The sequence below is a fragment of the Sceloporus undulatus genome, chromosome 1, assembly GCF_019175285.1.
Source record: "Sceloporus undulatus isolate JIND9_A2432 ecotype Alabama chromosome 1, SceUnd_v1.1, whole genome shotgun sequence".
Classification (NCBI taxonomy): domain Eukaryota; kingdom Metazoa; phylum Chordata; class Lepidosauria; order Squamata; family Phrynosomatidae; genus Sceloporus; species Sceloporus undulatus.
The window spans coordinates 26,802,300-26,823,614 of record NC_056522.1 but is presented as its reverse complement, the minus strand read 5'-3'; the positions used below and the strand labels follow the sequence as shown (position 1 = coordinate 26,823,614).

Below are 21,315 nucleotides of genomic sequence, written 5' to 3'. Positions count from 1 at the left end.
TCAGTATGAATTAAGGAAAATTATTATAAACTAATCTGGAAATGGTACTCAACACCAGTGAGATTACATAATATAGATAAGAATAATTCAAAATATTGTTGGAGAGGATTAATGAAGTGGAATCATATACTATACATACGTGGTGGCAATGTAAATATGTAAAAAAATTGAGAAATAGTAATATTAGAAATAGAAAATATTATGGATATAAGAATAGATAGAAAACCCAATATAGTATTGTTATCACTAATGACAATGTAGAATGGAAAAAAGAAGAAAGAAATCTTTTAACAAATTTGCTTACAGCAGCGAGATTAATTATAGCAAGAAGTTGGAAATCAAAAATAAACGTGGAACTGGAGGATTGGTATAAAGAAGTCTGGCAAATAGTGATTAATGATAAATTAACATATAAATTGAAAGTGAAGAAAGTATTATGGAAAAGAAATGATTTTGATGAAATATGGGGGAAAATATTGAAAAAGTATTAAGAAAAGAAGATGGAAAATTAACTTCACAGGATGAATTAAAATTTTGGTTGGAGTATATGGATGGGAATGGCTCCAGAGAAGGGGTGCACTGAGGTGATTTTTAGTATAAAATAAGTAAAGTGTAAAAACATATATGTGTATGAAGAAAGTGTAACAATTTGTATTGTAAAATTTAAAAATACTGTATTAATTAAAAATATAATGACTTAACTAAATCGGAACAACATCAAAAGAAAATAAAATCTGAAGAAGAACTGAATAGTGAAGAATATAGATGTGTATGGTTTCTTTATTGCCAGTTACAAGAAAGATTTATGGTGGATCTAAACAACCCTGGAACTGGAGATACAGACTCAGAATTTGAAAAATTAATAAACACAGAAAATGAACATCAGATTTCAAAATTTTATAATATCCTATTGAAGTTGGATACAGAAGACAAAACAGTAAAGGACTGTATGGTGAAATGGGCCCAGGTAGGGCATCCGATCCAGCTACAGCAATGGGAAAAACTATGGAGTAAAAGAATTAAATGTACTTTGAAGTATGATTTAAAGGAGAATATATACAAAAAACAATATACAGTAGGTGGTATCTAACATCTTATAAAATAGCTAAAATGAATAAAGATATTAAAAACAATTGCTAGAAATGCAATAAAGGAATCGGTACATTTTACCATCTCTGGTGGACTTGCAAGTGGGCAAAAAAATATTGGAAGGAGATGCATGAGCAAGTCTTTAAAATATTAAATGCAGAAAACTTAAGCACAGAAATGTAATTACTAAGTATTGTGACAAATGAAGTATTAGAAAAGAAACACAGCAAATTAAATTTTTTTACATGATAATGGCAGCACGTATATTACAGTATATCAAAAGGCGGTGGTGGGGAAATGCCTCTCCGAAAATAAAAGATTGGCTTCTAAAATTATATGATTATTTTGAAATGGATAAATCAATGTAGTTAATTAAAAAGAAATCACTGAGGAAATTTAAAAGTGAATGGAATCCTTCAATAATCTACTTAAATAATGAATGGGGTAATGATTTTATAATTGGCTTGGATTGAGGTATATAGAAAAATTGTGAGAATATTTATATAAAAATTTTAAAAGGTGCAGCCCCAGTTTGGTCTCGGTTGAGGTCAGATAGATACACTGTCGATATTTCCCTTGACTCCTCGGCATTGCTGGATCCACAGCAGCTGCTGAGCCATTTCACTTCATAAAATCCCCAATTGAAACCTTCACTTCTGGAACCGGTACATTATTCCCTTTTGCAGTCCTGAACAATCACTATCTGCTAACACCTTTTATATTGTGAGTTCGTCTATGTGTGTGTGAGTGTGTGTTTCTGACTGAAAGCTGATTTCCCCTTTGGCTGTTATTTGGAACTTGCATTCTAGGAGCTTGTTCCCACTTAGGATTTGATACGAATTAAAATAAAACGTTTTTAATAAAATCGAATTAAAATAATACAGTTGTTATCCCACTTTCAGAATCGCTTTATTCATCGTTCCCATCTGCTTATTTAAATCGAATTTTTTACTTGCAAGCGTTCATTAAGCGTTCTCACTTGGCATGAAATCGGTGTTAAAATAAAGCGACTCTTCTCCTCCATACCTTATTTGGAGTTGTCAATCAATAGTACGTCAGAATGACGTAACGTTAACCCGGATTATTTGGAAGCGATTTAACTTTCGTCAGCGTTTCCATTTCATTGACCGTTTGTGAAATGATGTATTTTTGGCGGGTTTTTTTTTTAAATGAACCAATCAAGGCGCTTAAACGATCAAACGTCATAAGCGCTGTCAGCCTTATATACATTTTCCCTCCGAATTTAGTAGGAAACCAAAGCTCTCTCCAGAGGAACTATGGGATAGGTTTTCCAGGGCAGCATCCCCGCTTCATGTCTCCTAAGACAGCCAGGCAGAATCCCTTCAGAGAGCACAGAGATCAATGAAGGAGGCTGCTGGAAAAGCAGGGAGGGAGCACTCTTCCCAAAGATTCTCTTTCCAGGGTTGGAGGAGAAGGCAGATTCCGTTTGAGAAAGAGAGGGAGAAAGGCTCTATCCCCCCCCCCCCCATTGATCAGAGCCCTTCCCTGTCTGGGCGAGATCAGATGCCTCCTCGAGAGGAGCCTTCCCTTCCCTGCCTGGGCGAGATCAGAGCCCAAGCGGGCAGGGAATGCCTCTTTGAGAGGAGCCTTCCCTTCCTGCCTCTCCTCCGTTAGAAATGGGCTCTCCCCACACAGAGGGGAGGTTGCAATCCACCGGGAGAAGCCTTATAGTCCTTTGCAGATGCAGGCGCTTGAGCAGCCGGGACTTCAGGCGCTTAAAGTGCTGAAGAGATTAAGCGCCTGTAAACCATTGAAATAAAAAATAAAAATAATCCTTATCTCTTATTGAAAGACCACAGCGGACAAAGGGGTGAGGGAAGAAAAAATGGCGACAGCCACGACGGATGGGGACAGAAAGGGCAACTCCCCCAATGACAGCCCCCATCGCAGTCAGCTCCTCCCATTCTTCTAGCCCGATTCCAATGCTATCGTTCTCATCTAAATACTCCGGTTCCTAACTCGAATCAAGGGAAAAACACTAGGTAGGACCCTAGTGTTTTTTTAACACGCGTTAAATGAGGAAAACACGGATTTAAATTTTATCCCGCTTCTGGATTCGATTTCTAGTGGGGACGATTCCGGGTTGCTCTAGAACCGTTCTAGGTTTAAATCGGATCCTAATATGAACGCCACTCCTTGGATTCGATTCAGAACGCGGGGTTTCCCCTAGTGGGAACAAGCTCTTTAAGTTCAGTTTTTCAAAACCATTATGCACAGGCCTGACTCCAACTTTAGTTTCCCGAAGCCCTATCGCTGCCATCATTTTAAGAAGAAGATATATTTATATTTCCCGCCTCTCCCTGCAGTTCAAAGCGGGATTGCAACAGAGATAAAAATACAAGAAAGCATAAAAACATAATAAAACATATTAACCCCTAACCCTCCCACCATTACAAATAGTAAAATTCAATAACAGCTAAAAATTACATCAATAATATAGCCTAAAATAAACAGGATGGAGTGGGCAGATTGAAAGCTGCCATCATTTTGAGCTAATTAAATTCCCCTTTTGTATATGGATTGTGAGTGCTCTCTCAGGACCTTTGCATTTTGGGTAACAATATGAGTAAATGAAACTGCAGATACTGAATCCATGGATATGTGGGCCCTACTGTATAGATGGACACTTCTTCACTGACCTCTTGCTCTCTACCAGCCAATAAATGCTTCTGTTGGGGATGTGCATCAGCTAAAAGGGGTTTGTGTTTGTTGTTATTGTTGTTTTTTTTGTTGCCGGGGATGGGTAGGTAAGGGAGGAAATACCACATAGTTCCATCTGGAAACTTTACACTACAGCTTCTTCCTTCAAGGATCTGTTAATATTAAAGGTATAAGAGCCCTGTCCCATATTTAACCAAGCAACTCAGATCTCAGAGATCTAGCTCCAGGAGGAAGGTATTGTCCCCTAAATAAAAGTATTTCCCCCTAAATAAGAATTCTGCCTGCAATGAAATTTTATTTCAGTCACCAAATTTCTAGCATTACTGAGAGCGAGATACTAGAATTCTTACATTTGTGTGTTTGCATTCCTTATGCCTGCTCCTTTTCTTTGGTTTCCTCAACTGTATTTCTAAATGTTCAGCTGAAGTTTTAAGGTACTGCAATGCTAAAATATTTAGGGACAGTAAGAAAATTTCACTGAGAGGGGGATAATGCCCTCATTTTGCCACCTCTGTACCCACACCTTCTCTAGTTCTGTCTGAAAGAGACAGAGTGTAATTTTCCACTTATGGAGTTATCATGACAACTGTGCAATGTGAATTTTGTTTGGTGGGGGAACTTGCCAGCCACAAATATGGCCTTAACAAAGCCTTAATGACCATAACCAACATAAAGCCACTGCTCATTAAATAAATCCACAGGCCTGAATATTATTATCATCATCATCATCATTATACTTTATTTATACAGTGACACAGGCGGCATTTCCACCACAGAATGAATGCTGTTTAACACCTCTTTAACTGCCATGACTCAATGCAATGGGATTTTGGGATTTGCAGTTTTGTGAGATCTATTGCCATCTACATCCAGGAGTTCTAGTGCCACAGCAAACTGTAAGAGGCTGACATAGGATGGAGCCATAAGAGTTAAAAAGCGGTGTCAAATTGCATTCATTCTGCAGTGTGACAGCTGCCATAGAGGGTTGTTTCTTGCATTAGGCCGAGTGGGATAATCCCTTTGGGGCTAAGTAACCGAGGGGGACAGAAAGTGGCAAGAAAACAGTGGAAAATGGAGCAGGGTACATCACACACTCTGCCTTGGGCCCTGAGGTTTGCTTGCTGCTCTCTGGTGCAATGGTATACTATGCCCTGTTACCAAAACAGAATCAAGAGCTTGAGAAAATTTACTTTTTGAGGCCTCTATTCTCTAAATCCCTCAACTATTACAGACTCTGGCTATGCTGACTGTGAATTATGAGGCTGTGTCTACACTGCAGAATTAAAGCAGTTTGACAGCACTTTAACGGACCAAATCCTAGGATCTATAGTTTGGTGAGGCACCAGAGTGCTCTGACAGACCAGGCTGAATACCTCAAAAACACAAATCACAGGATTCTGTAGAATAGAATCATGTTGGTTAAAGTGGTGTCACTGCTTCAGTTCTGCAGAGTGGATAAACCCAAAGACATGTAGTCCAAAAAAGTAACTTCTCTAAACTGTGATTGAAGAAGTCAGATGTAACTTCCAGTCTGTTCAGGCTCTTTACATGGACTTGTATGGATTGCTGCCTTGTTATTGTGCCTCAAGTGTCAAAAAATGCCCAGGCACCACCTTTGGAAACTTCACTTCAGTTGTAGAAAACCACAGTTCTGAAGAAAGCACATCAAGAGTGTGGATGAGCCCTGTTGTTGACACAAAACGAACTTCCTAAGTAGTAACTTGGACTGCAGGAGGGAGGGAATAGGTAGGAGTTGAGGTTTATTAGACAGAATTGGGTGAGGCTGACATGATTTATGGTTGCCTGTAAATAACTGCTCAGATGAGAGTGCCATGGTGTCTCACTGAGAGCTATGCCAAAGCACTCTTACACAAATACTCTCTGCCTTGCGGCTAAATTCCTCCAATTAGTGCGGATAACAATAGCACCCTGATGTCAGGAAGATTCCTGTGTGTGGCCTACGCTTGCTTCCTAACATCACGCCAAAACAAAAGACTTGGTTGGTTCACCCTTGGATGGCCACTGACTTGTCATCACCAAAAGCAGGACAACAGAGGACACATTCAAACATCTAGCTATATTAGTCTGTAAAACCAGTATGCAAAGAGATCTGATAGCACCTTTGAGACTCACTGAAAGAAAGACATTGGCAGCATGAACTTTTGTAGACTCCAGTCTATCTCTAATGCCTCTGAGGAAGTAGACTGAAGTCTACAAAAGTTCATGCTGCCAACTTCTTCCTTTCAATGAGTCTCGGCAGAGGACACAGATTAGTACAGAATATGAGCATGCTATGGGTGTACCTTCTTGTTATTTGCCATCAGGATGGCTTCGACTTATAGTGCAACCCTATGGAAGACCTCCAGGATCATCAGCAGCCCTGGTTTAATCTTGCAAACACAAGGCCATGGCTTCCTCTGTTAAGGCTGTGTCTGCACTGCAGAAACAATCCAGTTTGACACCACTCTAATTGCCATGGCTCTATGGTATGGAATTCCAGGAACTGTAGTGTTGTGAGACAATTAGCCTTCTCTGTCTGAGAGCTCTAGTGCCACAACAAGTTCAGGAAGAAAGCAAAAAGTTTTGCAACCCAAAACAAAACAAGAATGAAAGGGGAAATGAAATGAAGATGGGATTCAGAAAAATGTAACAATGTAGAACTGGAGAGATTTTCATGCCCTCTGGTAGTCTAGTCAAAAACAGAATATGACTGTTCAGTTGATTTCCTCTTTTCCCCATAAATTCACTAAACCTGTGAGATGGGAGTGGGGACATCCCACTAAAGCAAGTTTTTAAAACTTCTTTATTAAATTAATTTAAAAAAACTAGTTGCAGTTATAGTTCAAAATCACACGTTAGTTAGCATTATAGCCGCAGTTTGTTAAAAATAAAATATTTCATCTGTTATTCTCAATTATAACAAAGCCAGTAACTTTTAGTTACCTTTGAGGCTCGACAGACCACCCCAAAAGGGCAGTATGGAGCTGCCCATTTTTGCTTCCGAGGGAGCCCGCAGCAACCAAACCATGTGGGTTCCCTCTGCACCAAAAAGAACCCGCTAAAAGCAGGTTCTTTTTGGTGCATGCAGGCGCCACCATAAATGCACCATTAGCGCACTGTGATACAAGCGCAGCACCATGATCTGCAGATGATGCACCATGCTTGCATCATCATGCCAACCCCCATGTGGCTGGGTGGCCACAATGATGGTACGGCCACCACTCACTAGGGTTCGGGAGCGTGCAGATGCTGCTCACTCCCGAACCCTGTTTTCGGACCAACGATGGTGCTTCCCGTCTGTCTGTCTCAGGCTCTAGTAATCTGAATGCTACAAGCAACTGATTGGTGGTATAAAATACAATTGCCCTCCTACCCACATTGTTGTCTCCTGAATGTAACAACAGAGCACGAGGCAGCACTTGAATCATGTGATATTCCACCTCTGCTATTCTAGAACATGGCCATATAACCCGAAAAACCCACAAAAAACTATGGATACTGGCCATGAAAGCCTTAGACTTCACAAATTAGATTGCAAAAAAAGTGTCAGTATTCAGTCACAATGTGACAAGTTATTGGGGAATAAATGATTACAAGTACAGGAATTTTGCACTGTCCTTTGTTGCTTCTCCCTTCCTCCTGGTGAAAGGACTGCATGTTTTATATGCTTGGAATTTTGTTCAAGCTATTTTTGAAGCCTTATTTCTTTTCCAGCCATCTTTTCTTACACTTCTAAAACTGTTCTACTCATTTGTTTCTTCTCATGATTGTGAGTGCTGAATGCACATACTACACAATTTATACTACACAATTCAAGCACTATGATACCACTTCATTTGCCATAGCAACATCCTATGGAATTCTGAGAGTGGCAAATGAGATATTTAGAATTTTCTGCCAGAGGGCTGTAGTACATCACCAAACTACAAATTCCAGGATTGTATAGGATGTTGCTACGGCAGTTACAGTGGAAATATGCTGCTACAACTGTGTAATCTGAAAGGGCCCTTAGCAGGGTGTATATTTAGTTCAAATGGTTTGCATGTGCCTTAACAATAGCATCCTTTTAGGAAACATATTAATTGTGTTTCTTTTAAATGTACTGTAGCAATATTTTTCTGTCCTCTTGATCCTGATTAGGATTTTGTAGCCTTTTTAAATTGCATGTCCAAAGAAGGGACTTCACTGGTGTATGGAGTTTCCCTGAAAAATTTGGTATATATATATCTCTAGCTTGGGAAATACAGTGGACCCCACTGCTCCCCAAACATCTGCCTTTTGGCAGAAATGGGCTGTGGCATTCTCCTACGTCACTTTAAAAAACTGAAGAGATGACATGAGAGGGGTGAGATTCAGTGGGCATTACTATTATTAAAATTTTTAATTAAATAATAATATTTTTATTTCCTTTACATTTTCATTAAAAACATCACATCTTATCAAATGTTTACTTTAACCACATGAAACTATGTACATGTAAATACTGTCAAGCTGTGCATATGATATTGTAATTTAAAGGTATAATTTTAATTTTGCTAGTTGTTTATGCCACAACCATTGCCATTACATTCAATGATATATGGGAATTATGACTGATGAATAACATTAGTACAAAAAACCCAAAAAACAACCCCAAACCATGACTAAGGTATGGTGTGGTAAAGGAAGAGGTCAGTAGGTGATGACACTATGAGTTATCACATTGGATGATGCCAACCTTAGTGATGCCACTAGGAAGAAGGAAGAGAAGTAAGGTGAGCCACACTGCCAAGTAGCATTTGCAAGCATCACCTGATGGCATTTTGTTTCTCCTTCTTTTCACCTTTTCAAATAGGTTGGAGGAATGAAACTGGGTCCCAGTGGCATGAGGGTGCAGGGCTAATAAAAGAGATTACCTGTCTCTGATATTTGTTTTTGCTTTTCTTATGGTTACATGGATGCTTTGCTTTTGTTTTTAAATTCACTACACCACTAGTAGAAGCCGATGTTTGTATACTTTTTTTCAGGGAAACTCCATACACCAGTGAAATCCCTTGAGGTTATGAAGAGCCACAGATATTTACAAGGCCTTGAACTAGGCCCCAGCTTGTGTTTGGGCATGCTATGCCCTGACTGCCCAAATGCCTGAGTCCTTGGATCGGAGCCCAAAGAGCCACAGCTTAATTGAGTTGCTCTTGGTCTCAGCAGCCTGGCTCACAACAGGCAACCACTTGAAACTCTGTAGGCTCAGAAGGGAGCATTGAATAACTGCTGTCAACAATTCTGAATTGTTTGGAAGATTAAAACACACACATACAGAGAGAGAGAGAGAGAGAGAGCGGTGTGCTGCTCGCTCCTGCCTATTGTGTTACTTTTCTCTTTGGAGCCAGGAAAATGACAACAACCAGGAGAATGTTTGGCTGTACTCATACTCATATTTCATAGCTAATAACGCATAAGTCACCGGCATCACAACTATAGTGAGATACATTGCATTTCTGCTTGTTGTTGTTGTTGAAGTCATTTCTGACTTATGGCAACCCTAAGGCTAACCTAACATAGGGTTTTATTGGCAAATTTCTTCAGAGGGGGGTTGCTATTATCATCTAAGGCTGAGAGAGTGTGACTTGCCCAAGGTCACATGGGTTTATATGGCTGAGCCGGGATTTGAACCCTGATCTCCAGAGTCTTAATCCAATGCTCAAACCACTACACTACGCTGGCATGCACTTCTACTTTAATCATAGTAGTTATTTCTAGAGCTTGCAAATGATGGCTAGCATCCTGTATTTGTGACCCCATGTGCCAGCACTACTTTTGCAAAAATAAAAATAAAAATGTAAAGACCTCTGCAGCTGATCCCACAACCAAAATGATGACAAGTTGTGATTGTGTTTTTTTCTGTACAAAAAGGAAGTAGAAAGGCAGTAGATTTTATCTTTCATTTTACAGTTACACAGTTGGAGTAGGGAAGCCTGGAATCTTCCAGACTGTGTCCAATCAATGGTCAAGAATTAGGAGCGTTGCAGTCATAGGTTTCCCACATGCAAAATAGATATCTGTATGGAGCTCCCTACAGATGTACAATAGGTCAACGGCTCAGCTTAACATATCCACTGTAGGTAGGAACACGGTTCATCTCAACTAGGGTAGATGCATCAAATCAAATTTGAATGGTAAGTTAACACATTGGTAAACCCAGCTGGTTCAATGATTGTACTCTAGTTGGGCCTAACAAAGGATTTAGGCTACAGGATGTACTTAGAGCAATTAAGAAGAATAAATCACCAGGAAAAGATGAAATGCTAATAAAACCAGTGCAATCCAGAGAACCAATTTTAGTTTTAACTAAATTCTGCCAACAAATCTGGAAGACAAAACAGTGGCCCAGAGATTGGAAATGATCAATATACATTCTCATCCACAAAAAAAGAACACACAAAATATTGCAGCGACTACAGGGCTATTGCATTACTCTCCTGTGCAAACAAAGTCATGCTCAAAATTCTGCAGCAAAGACTTACTATGCATGAAGAACGAAAATGCAGAGGTGCAAGCTGGGTTCAGGAAAGGAGGAGGTACTAGGGATTACATTGGCCCGTTACAAACGGGCCTAAAAGTGTGCACTCTGCGTGTGCTAGGGTTAGAAAGGGGCGTCCTTTCCGGATGCCCCCAACCCTAGCACGCGCAGACCGCGCACAAAATGGCGGCGGCTGTTCCACATGGCCGGCACCATTACGACATCACAAACGCACCGCCTCTATACGGGGCAACGTGGACGTGACATCGTCACGCCGCGCCAGGGCGCATAGTGCACCCCTTCCTTGGCCGGAAAAGGAGCTCTGAAACGGAGCTCCTTTTGCCGTTTGCGTCACTGGGCACAGCCTTCAGATGGCTGCGCCCAGCGATGCAGAGGAGAAAGGGTCCAAGCCTTCCCCGCAGCCTGGAAAGTGGCGGATCGAGGCCTCAGCGGCTGCCGCTCTGACCACTGAGGCCCCGATCCGGCTGGGAAAGGGGTCTGTAACCCGCCATAGTAAAAGTGAAAAGACATAAAACTGAACACTAAGGTTTCACACTGAGTTATTTTCATAGTGTGAATGCCCCCTAATATGAACAAACTGAGGCTGTTGTACTTTGGCCACATCATGAAATGATAGGATTTACCAGAAAATACAATAATGCTAGGAAAGGGGAAGGGTGGTAGAAAGAGAGGAAGGCCACATACTATGTGGTTGGGCACAATCAAAAAGATCATGGCCCTGAGCTTGCAAGACCTGAGCAGAGCGACTGAGGATGGGTGGCTTGAAGATGTCTCATCCACAAGGTCACCATGAGTTGAAGTCAATTCAAGGGCAATTAACAATAGCAAACCAACCAACAATGCTTTGTTTGTTACATTTATATTCCACCTTTCATTCAGTGAATTCAAAGCAGCATTCATAGCTCTACTCATTCCCATGAAATAAGTCAGATTAATAGAAAGTGAGACCAACATGGTATAGTGGTTTGGGTGTTGGATGAAGACTCTGAAGATCTTGGTTCAATTCCCCACTCAGTCATGAAATCCATTGGGTAACCTTGAGCAAGTCACATGCTCTCAGCCTCAGGGAAAGGCAATGGCAAACCTCTTCTGAACAAATCCTGACAATAAAACCCCATGACGGGGGTTTCCCAACTTGAAGGCACATAACAGCATATAGAAACTGACTGACTCGAGGTCACACAGTGAATTTTACGGGTCAGTGGGGGTCCAGAGACTAGATCTTCCAAATCCCAGGCCAGCACTTCACTACTGCATCTCACTATCTCTCATGACATCCTGCTATAGTTTACACTCTAATATGTTGCTCATGAAGATTTTCTGTCCTTTTCTTTTTCTGATTATCTTGCTCTTATCTGTTTCTCTTCTGCTGGCACAAAAGCTCACAAATCTCATCAGGATCATAAAAAGCAAAAAGCAAGACCTGCCATTGTTTTTTTCCTATGAGAATTTTTCACTTCGTGGTTTCTTGAGGAAGTTGACTTCAGCAGTTGAAGACGAACTAGTGGTTTTCCTTTTCTTTTTTTTAAAAAAAAGAACAAAAAGCCAACCATTCACATCAAAATATAGCTGAAGCGTGTCTGCAAATGTGAACTCCGTCTGGCCTTATGATGGCCAAAAGGGAAACCTCTGTGAACTATACTATTCAGGTGAGAGATGGGTCATACAGATAACCCAACCCTTTGTGGTGTTGCATTATTATGTGTAACAGGACAGTGTGGTGGTGTGGTTAACGCTGAGTAAAGATGTTCAAATTGAATTCTTGATTAGTTTGGTGTGTTGAACTGAAGAAAATGAAGACTGCTTTTTAAAAAAATGTTATAGAACATCTGGCTGTGATGTGGGATAATGGTTACAGCGACAATGCTGAAAAGCAAACTTAACAAGGACCACATCTTTTCATATACAGTAGTTAGAGATCAGAGCTTAGAGGAAGTTGTTTTTGGGGGTATCAACTTCTGTACTTCCTTACCTGGCTGAAGGATTTGCAGATCTGTAATCCAAAGATAACTTTTCCAACCTCTGCTAGAGAGGCAGGAAGCCATCTTATACTATGCCGGACAATTTGCTAATTCAATGCAATAATGTCTGCTCTGATCGGCAGCACTTGTTCAGAGTCTTGGGCAGAGGTCATTCTTCTCACCTGATCCTTCAAAATATATTATATTTTTTAGTTTTAGTATATTAGCATAGTATTTTACCATTTTATAGTGTTGTGTTTTATCATCCATTTTTTATTATATGTGTTTGACATTTCATCCTTTGGTGAAAAGGGCATTAGAAATAAATGTTGTTGTTATTACTACTAGTACTACTACTACTAACAGAACATACAGACATACATGCATAACTATATAAGAAATACTGGTGATTAAACCTGGACCTTCTGTTTCCCAGGTTTGACCTCTCTCTCTAATGCAGGAATAGGAATCGTGCAGAACAATCCATATCATTGGCTATGCTGGCTAGGGCTACTAGAGACTCAGCCCAACAACAGTTGGAGAACCTTACTATTATCTACTATCATTGCACTGGAACTCTCTAGCTAAAAATTCTAAGCATCTTGCCAAACTATAAATCTTAGGATTTCATAGGATGGAGACTTGACAGTTAAAGTAGTATGAAACTGATACAAATGTGTAGTGCAGATACACTTATAGGGGCTGTGCAGACCGCCCCTAAGGGGTGGCCTGCAGCCTCCTTCAAGTGCACCGGATTGGGGCCATGGCAACCACATGCCATGGCTCCGATCCTGCCTTTCCAGGGTGCTTCTTTGGCACTGTGTCATGTGGATGCAGTGCCAGAGGAACACCATGATGCCACGCACCATGACGCCATGTACCATGTGGAGCGTGCATGGTGTCATAGCACCCCTGGGGTCAGAGTTGGAATATGCGTCATGTGGACGCAATGCCTCAACTCCGCCTCCAGGCCGGCCTTAATGGTTGGTCTGCACAGGGCCTTAGTCATGTAGCTGTAGGTCCTGTCTGAAGGATGTGTAGGTTCCATAATAGATTTCCCTTCACTACAATTAGAAATTCACTACAAATCCCTTCAGTACAAATAGAAAGCATTGAGCTAAATAGACCATTCCATTCCAACAAGAGTAAAAGAAGCAACATTAAGCTAAACAGCACCATGTTCTCTGACAGCTAACACATGTTATCTTTTCTCTCATCCATGGTGTGAAAGGATCTGTTTTCATCCTTAAATGTAGTGTATCATTCCCACTCATCTTGTTGTTGGAGATTACTGTACAAGGCGGTAATGATTAAACTGAAATGGAATTACAACCTATGATTCTTCTCCTTTTTGCACGATGTTATCACTCATCCTTTCTTGATCTGTTGTTATATCATTATTACAGCACAAGTTTGTATTGGCAGGTATCTCTTGTTAAAGCAAAATTGTGAAATAATAATGGTTTATAACGACGGATTGGCAACGGATGAGTGATGATGTGCGAAAAGGAGAGAAATCATAGGTTGTAATTTCCATCAGGAGCACCTTGTGCGGTAATCTCTGTTGTGTGCCTACAATTTGTTCCCAGTTTATAGCGACCCTAAGATGATCCTATGGGGTTTTCTTGGCAAGATTTGTTTAGAAAGGTTTGCCATTGTTTTCTCCTGAGGCTGAGAGCATGTGACTTGCCCAAAGTCACCCAGTGGGTTTCATGGCCAAGTCGGGAATCCAAGTCTGGTCTCCATAGCCGTAGGCCAACATTCAAACCACAATGCCACACTGGATCTTTCCACCCATTTACCACCTGAAATATATCACTCAAGTGTGTAGGTTTGTTTGCTTGTTTGTTTAATATTCAAACTGTGGATGGATGAATCTATAGATAAAGAATCTGTGGAGTAGAAGACCAGCTGTATTTGCATCAGGAAATGTGTATACAGATAACAATTGCTTTGAAGAAAAGGATTTTTTTATAGAGGCTTTTTAAAAGGCTAGTTACCTTTGCAGTGTGTTAATTCAGAAATCTACCAAGTATACAAACTATAGGGAACCTCCCCAAACATGAAGACTATGCAATAAAAATGAAAATAAATCAGACAAGTAGAACTGTGGCTTTATTTTTGCTAGGAAGGACTGCCATCTTGTGGTGATCTGAGCAACTTGTGTGGATTCATCATGTATAAGAGGCAGACTGAGGGCAGAGGTTGTTGTTGCCAAAACTGTGCGTCATTGGACATCCCTAGATTGTCCTTAAAAAGCCTGTATTATCCTAAACTGTAAACCTCTCCTGCAAGAAATCTCTGCTTTAGCTCTGGTTCCGTGACACCTCTTGGAGCTAGGTCTCATATACAGTTGGCCCTCCATATCCACAAATTCTTTAGCCAAGGATTCAACCATCCCACAGGTTGAAAATATTTCAAAAATATATAAATTCAAAAAACAAACATTGACTTTGCTATTTTATATGAGGGACACCATTTCACTATGCCATTGTATTGAATGTGACTTGAGCATCCACGAATTTTAGTATCCACAGGAGGGGCCCTGGAACCAAACCCAGCGGATACCAAGGGCCCACTGTCCATCAATACCACCCTTCATCATTTGTGTGTAACTAAGCTCTACAAAGGAGTGCTGTGCTTAATGCAAGATAAGACTGGCTCTAATAGACTGGCAACAAACATGGGCATTGGGGCAGAGTGGGGGCATGGCAACCACATGCTGCATGCCCGACTGCACCCCCATGCCAACGTGATGCTGCATGCTCCACTGTACAGTGAGAGGCATCACAGAACTCCCTTGGTGCAGTGTATACATACACTGCACCAAAGGAGCACCGAAAAGCTGCATTGCCTGCTGCTATGGCGTCCTTTCCGTAGTGCAAAAAGAAGCACCATTTCACCTTTTGTGGCTTCTTTTTGCACTGCAGACCTGCTGGGTTGGGGCGTGGCATGTGGTTGCCACATCCCCGATCACAAGCTCCTTCCCGCGCTGTGCCCAGGCCGCCATAAATGGCCTGGGATGGCATGAAGACGTTACGCATGCGCCGTGCCATTTGGACGCGACGCATGCATGACGTCATCATGGCCGTCATGATGATGCCCTCGTCACATGCTAGGGTTGAGGGGCGTGTGGCTGCACTGCCCTGAGGCAACCCTAGCACGTGACGAATGCATCACAAATGGCCCGTCTGTTACCGGCCATTGTCATGCTCATCCAGTACTTCTCCTGTGACCCCCAGCATGCTCCTGCAACATCTCACGAGGAACTCCCATGGATATCTTGTCAATAGTGCAAATGAAGTGTGATTGTGAAGGTGTGGAAGTTAATCGCATATCATTTGCACTTTTGGGGAAGCAACCTGGGACATTTACCCAGACTGCATTTCAGGAGAGGCAATTCATTCTCATTGCTAGGATCAGTTTTGCAGTGGATTTCAGTGTTATTTTGAGGTATGGGGCACAATTTTGTTTTCACTGGATAAAAATAATGTGGTGAAGTAATAAATTTGATTTTATTCTGTGCGGGACAAAAACATTAATGTCAGACATGCACTGTAGTACCAAGATGGCACATGCACAAAATGATCAATCGCAATGTAATAACAATTTATTAACTGATGTTTGCGAAAAGCATTCACAACATTATTTGTTTTTTATGTTGCCACTATTGTGAGGCTATGCGAAAATATCAATTGCTATAGTGCTACTGTTACATTAGCTTCCAATACCACGAATGTTGCTGAGTTGGCCCTGGTGAGATAATCTCCTTAGTAAGTAGCTGTGAAAGAAATGAAAGCAATCATAAGGAAAGGCAAGATACCTTTGCCTGGCGTCATGCAGATTTATTGTCCCACTTCCTTCTTTACAATCTTTTGGGGCTTAAAATTGCAAGAGACCAGGGTGACCAGATGTCATAACCACAAAGGAGAAAAAGGGATTCCAAAATGTAGGCCATTCAAGAAAAATGTAGGACATTCCCAAATGAAAGCTAAAAATACTCATCGAAATTTAAATTCATTTTATATGGTTTATTTACCGCTATATTACATATCCTGTATTTTATTATGTACTCAAGTGTATTTTTCTGATGACCTTATCTTTGTTAAAATGCCTTGTTGGCTTGCAAGATACTTATAAGTACTCTGAGCAAGACAAATGCGTAAAACAGTTCATTACCAACAACAAACCGTTGACTGAATCTACATTTGAATTATTCCTTTCATTTGTCCATTCTGCTGAAATTAAGGAGGAAAAAATCTTTCAACATTTGCATTGTGCTTCTTAGTTATGCTCAAAGTGGAGGACATTTTAGAATTTCTCCTGGACAGAAGGCTGAAATGTAGGATATGTTCTGGAAAGGGGGGACATCTGGTCAACCTACAAGAGCCCCTGGTCAACCTTCAAGCTTCCAGCGCTATATGATCATGGTGAAAGATGAGGAGCCTCAGCAATAAAAAGAGGTAGCATTCCTAATTTTGTGCAAACATGGTTGAGTACAAAGAGATTTAAATGCAGACTTTTACGATTTAGACACTGAAAGCCCTGGGACCAAACACACAAACTGTTGGTTTTGACTTCTTCCTCGTTCAATTTTTTTTTTAAAAAAATTCAAGCTTTTTTCTATCCTGAAGTTGAAGAAATGTGTCAAAAATGCAAATAAATTTTGTAAACTGAATTTTTGCAAATTGAAAACTAGCATTATTTTTTTTAAAAAGGAAAATCAATTTGTCCTTCCTAAATAGGCATAGTTGATATGATAGAGGTGCCCCTGGTGCAGAGATGATAACCTTTGAAGAGATATGTAGTGTACCCTTTTAAGGGCAGGGCAATCTACAGAACAATTCACAGGTGATCACACTGAGTTCCAAGCAATGAATAGTTTCATGAATAGATTGACTTTAACTGGCAGAGGAGGAGCAATGTAGAGGTTTCTTCAGTCATTTGTAGCAACCCCGGTGTTAAACTAAGGTGCTTTACAGACCGCCCAAAAGGGCAGTCTGCCGCCCCCCTTGTTGGCTGTGCAAGGGAGCCACAGCAGACAAACCGCGCGGCTCCCCCACGCAGCAAAAAGAAGTCGCAAAAAGCGGATTCTTTTTCTGGAACCGTTATGACACCGCAAGGCACCAATGGTGCACTTGCGGCGTCATCAAGGCGCCGTGACATGCGGACACTAGACGTCCGTGATGTCAAAATGGCGGTGCCCATGTGTATAGGGCGCCACCATTTTTATGCCCTCGTTATGTGTGAGGGGCAAGGTGCGTCAGGAAGCGCCGTCTCTCGCACGTAACGACAGCAGCCAATAGGCCCTGTCTATAGACCGCTTTAGCTTTCCCCATTTCAAACCCCAACATCTGTTTAAATTTCATGGCATTTGAACTCTAAGTGTAGCAGTCTGGTACAGCCCTCCCCAGCCTACTTTCCTCCTGTGTTGTCGAATGCATTTTCCATCATTCTCTAGTCATGGCTGGCTAAGGATGCTGGGAAATACACTCCAACACATTGGCATGAGAACAGGTAGAGGAAAAATACTTTAGCATTTCATAAGATTCATTATTTTAGGTACATTTCCAGTCTTAGCACCCCATCAAACATAGACAGTCAGCCCCCCACACCAACTATTTTTTTATCTACAGATTCAAGCACCCACAGCTTGAAAATTTTGCCATTTTATATAAGGGATGTAATTTTACTACCCTGCCATATTCAATGGGACTTGAGTATCCACAGACTTTGGTATCCACGGGAGGTGTTGGAACCAAACCCCAGTGGATACCAAGAGCCCAATGTACTCTCCAATTGTTCTGATTTGTCATGGATAATCCCAATTAATTTGGTGCTGTCTCACTTTTTCAGCTGCTTTTAAAATTCCTAAGGCCTATTACAGACTGCCAAAATAAAACTGCTTCGGGTCTCTTTGGAGGTATGCTATTTAAATGATGCATGGGTCCTAAGAGTCTGGAGGTCGCACCAAAGCCACACTCCATTCCTAAGCACTGGAGTGCAGCTTTGGTGCAGCGTCCGGATTCTTAGGATGCATGCATCATTTAAACAGCATACCTCCAAAGAGACCTGAAGCAGCTTTATTTTGGCAGTCTGTAACAGGCCTCAGTTTCCTTTTCCTCTTCCCACTTTCTCCTTTTGTCCTGAGTAGTTTGCGGCCAATTAACTCAGGACCAATACAGATGGGCAAAAAGTGCCATCATGGGGCCGGTTTTAGGGTTTGGGAATGCAGAGAGTCCACATGCTCCTGAGCCCTACCGTGCACCCCAGAGTCATCATGGCTCACCCTCATCCGTATATCATCGGTGGTTGTGGGATCTTTTTATGCCTCACGGAGACTGCACCAATCAAATGGTTGGTTGGTGCGGCCTCTGTGTGGGGCAAAAACAAGCGACTGAAGCCTGTACAGCCCCTCAGTAAGGGCAGCAGGAGAGGAGGGGTGGAATCTTTCCCTTCCCAGTAGAGTCAGGCAAAAGCAAACCACTGCAGCTTCAATTAACTCAGCTGAGTAAGGATGACAGGAGAGGAAAGACAGAGTCTTTCCCTTCCCAAAAGACTCAAGGAAAAGCAAACCACTGCAGCTTCTCCTTGCTTGTCTGTTCTTCCTCATTAATAACTTTTGCCAGCCACACGCTGATGTTGCTTGGGCACATATGCTTCAGTTGTTATTTGTGAAATATTGGAGGGTATACTGCCACCTTTGATTATTAGTAACATGCTCAGTTTTTGCACAAGGCTAGTGTAACAAACTACTGGTGCCAGCAGAGGGCATACTTAGATAATTCTGGTGCTAGCAAGCAATACCCTCTCTGGGAGGATTATCACATTTCACAGGTGCTGTGCCATTTCCAGGTACCTGAGAAACAGAGAGATTAAACTAATAACATTTCCCCAGCATGACTTCTGGGAGAAAGAGGATGACAACTGCATTAGAGGCAGAAAACCAACAAGTCATTTACCCAGCTTCATCTGCAATAAAGCTTTATCAGTTGATAGGCATATTTTATTGTATTTACTCAAGACATTTATTTATTGTCTCTCAAATTATTGGGTTCCTGAGCCTCCAGGCTTTGAAAGAGACAGAACTGTTCTTCTCAAGATTCAACAGCTGAATATCAATAAGCAAGTAAACCTAGATTCATTCATCTCCATCTGCCTGCTCTCAGTATCCATGGTAGTAACTACCACCAATGCAATGTCAGGTTTATCCCTTTCCACCAATAATTGTCTTCAAAGTAAATTTGCAATTAAATGACAATTAAATGCTTTACAGAATGGATGTGTCAAACTATACGCACAATAATACTTAAGATAATGTATATCAAGAAAACATAAATGCTTAGTAATCCTCACAACGGCCCTATAAGGTAGAAAATTACTATTATTTCCCTGCTCCAAACAGACAACTGCGAAAACACACCCCAAGTTCATTGCAAAAATAAATTAGTTAAAAACTGATATTGGCAAAAGCTTGTGTGCCATTGCTAAACATTATATTAATAATAATCACCGCAACAATGTAAGATGAGCCATTTTTTTAATTCCCATACTATTACTAGATAGACTGAGAAAATACAGCATAAATATTAAATTCTTTAACCCCCCCCCCCCAAAAGCAACAAATTTAGGACTGCCAGATTGAAAACAGGAGATGGTGTCTATACTTTTAATGGTTGTGTACACTACCAGGTAACAAGCAACACCTGCTGAAATTCTATACAACCATTAAAGGTACAGGAGCTTTCTCCACTTTTCATCCTGGCAACCCCACAGAAAATTACTGTTATTAATAACCAAGATTAAGCATTTATAGAGCCAGCATGGCATAGTGGTTAGAGTGTTGGGCTACGATTGGAGGCCAAGGTTTGTTTCCCTGCTCTGCCACGAAACCCACTGGGTAACCATGGGCAAGTCACACTCTCTCAGCCTCAGAGGAAGGCAATGGCAAACCTCCTCTGAACAAATCTCGCCAAGAAATCCCCTTGACAGGTTCACCTTCAGGTTGCCATAAGTTTAAAATGACTTCAAGGCGCACAACAACAACAACACGTTATCTTAGTAACCTGAACATAACTTAGTAAGATAAACCATTATTTTTAATTTCTGTATGACAAATCGGTAAATTAAGAAAATACAGCTTAAGATACTAACTTCCTCATAAAAACAAATCAATTAATAATAATAATAATAATAACAATATTATTATTGATAATTACAATAACAATAAGAGCATTTATATACCATTGGTATACATTATCAGTAATCCTCACAACAACCCTGTAAGGTAAAACATTATTACTCCCATTTTGCAGATGGGTAGGCTGAGAAAACAAACATTGCAGCATATTGAGCAGGCAGCTACAAAAGGCACGGGGCCCCTACTTCTTTAAAAGTATCACAGAAGGGCAGCTTTCAGCATAACACCTACGCAGAAACTCCCTCATATTTACAAATTTTCAAACATGCAGGATCTCTGAGCCTTGTCCTCTCTTGAATAAGAAACATTCTGCTTTCTTCCAGGCACATAGTGAATTTGCAGCAGAAGCCACAATTAAACCTGGCTGGGACCTTTCAGCTTACTCTCCTTGCCATTGGATTGCACTAGCTTTAAATTTCAACCTTAGGCTGATGGAAAGGTCACAAAGACACTCCTGTCTCAAAGCAGCTGCAGTCCTTTCTTTTTTTGTCTTTCATGCAACCTACCTTTGCAGCCTCATCCAGGCATCTTTACCTTTCTCTGTCATTGGGGGCAGTTCAAATCCACCCCTCGGAGGCTATGAATTCACCAGGAGGCTCTTTCCCTCTTCCTCTCCTGCTTTCTTAAAGAGTTGCCTATGATGTGCCTGCCTTTGCCTGTTCAGGGGTGGAGTTTCTTGACAATTGTGCAATGCTGTTCATGTCTACTACTGAGACATCTGCAGGCACCAGGCTTTCTTTTATTATCACCTTCCAGTCACTGGATTTTTAAAAGTTCCTCTCCCCCTCCAGTTAGATCACAGAGCCTTTTTTTTTAATTCCTTACCTCAACTCCCCACCCCCTGGGATTTTAATAATAAGGGC

The 21,315-nt window shown here is 41.1% G+C and overlaps 1 long non-coding RNA gene across 1 annotated transcript in view; it reads right to left on the bottom strand.

Annotated features, from left to right (window-relative positions):
* Window positions 1–21,087, bottom strand: part of LOC121920786 — a 59,158-nt gene extending 38,071 nt beyond the window's left edge. The window contains exon 1 of the long non-coding RNA XR_006101768.1: window positions 20,959–21,087. This is a non-coding gene — a long non-coding RNA (uncharacterized LOC121920786). The remainder of the gene's footprint in view (window positions 1–20,958) is intronic.
* Window positions 21,088–21,315: the final 228 nt, after the last annotated feature.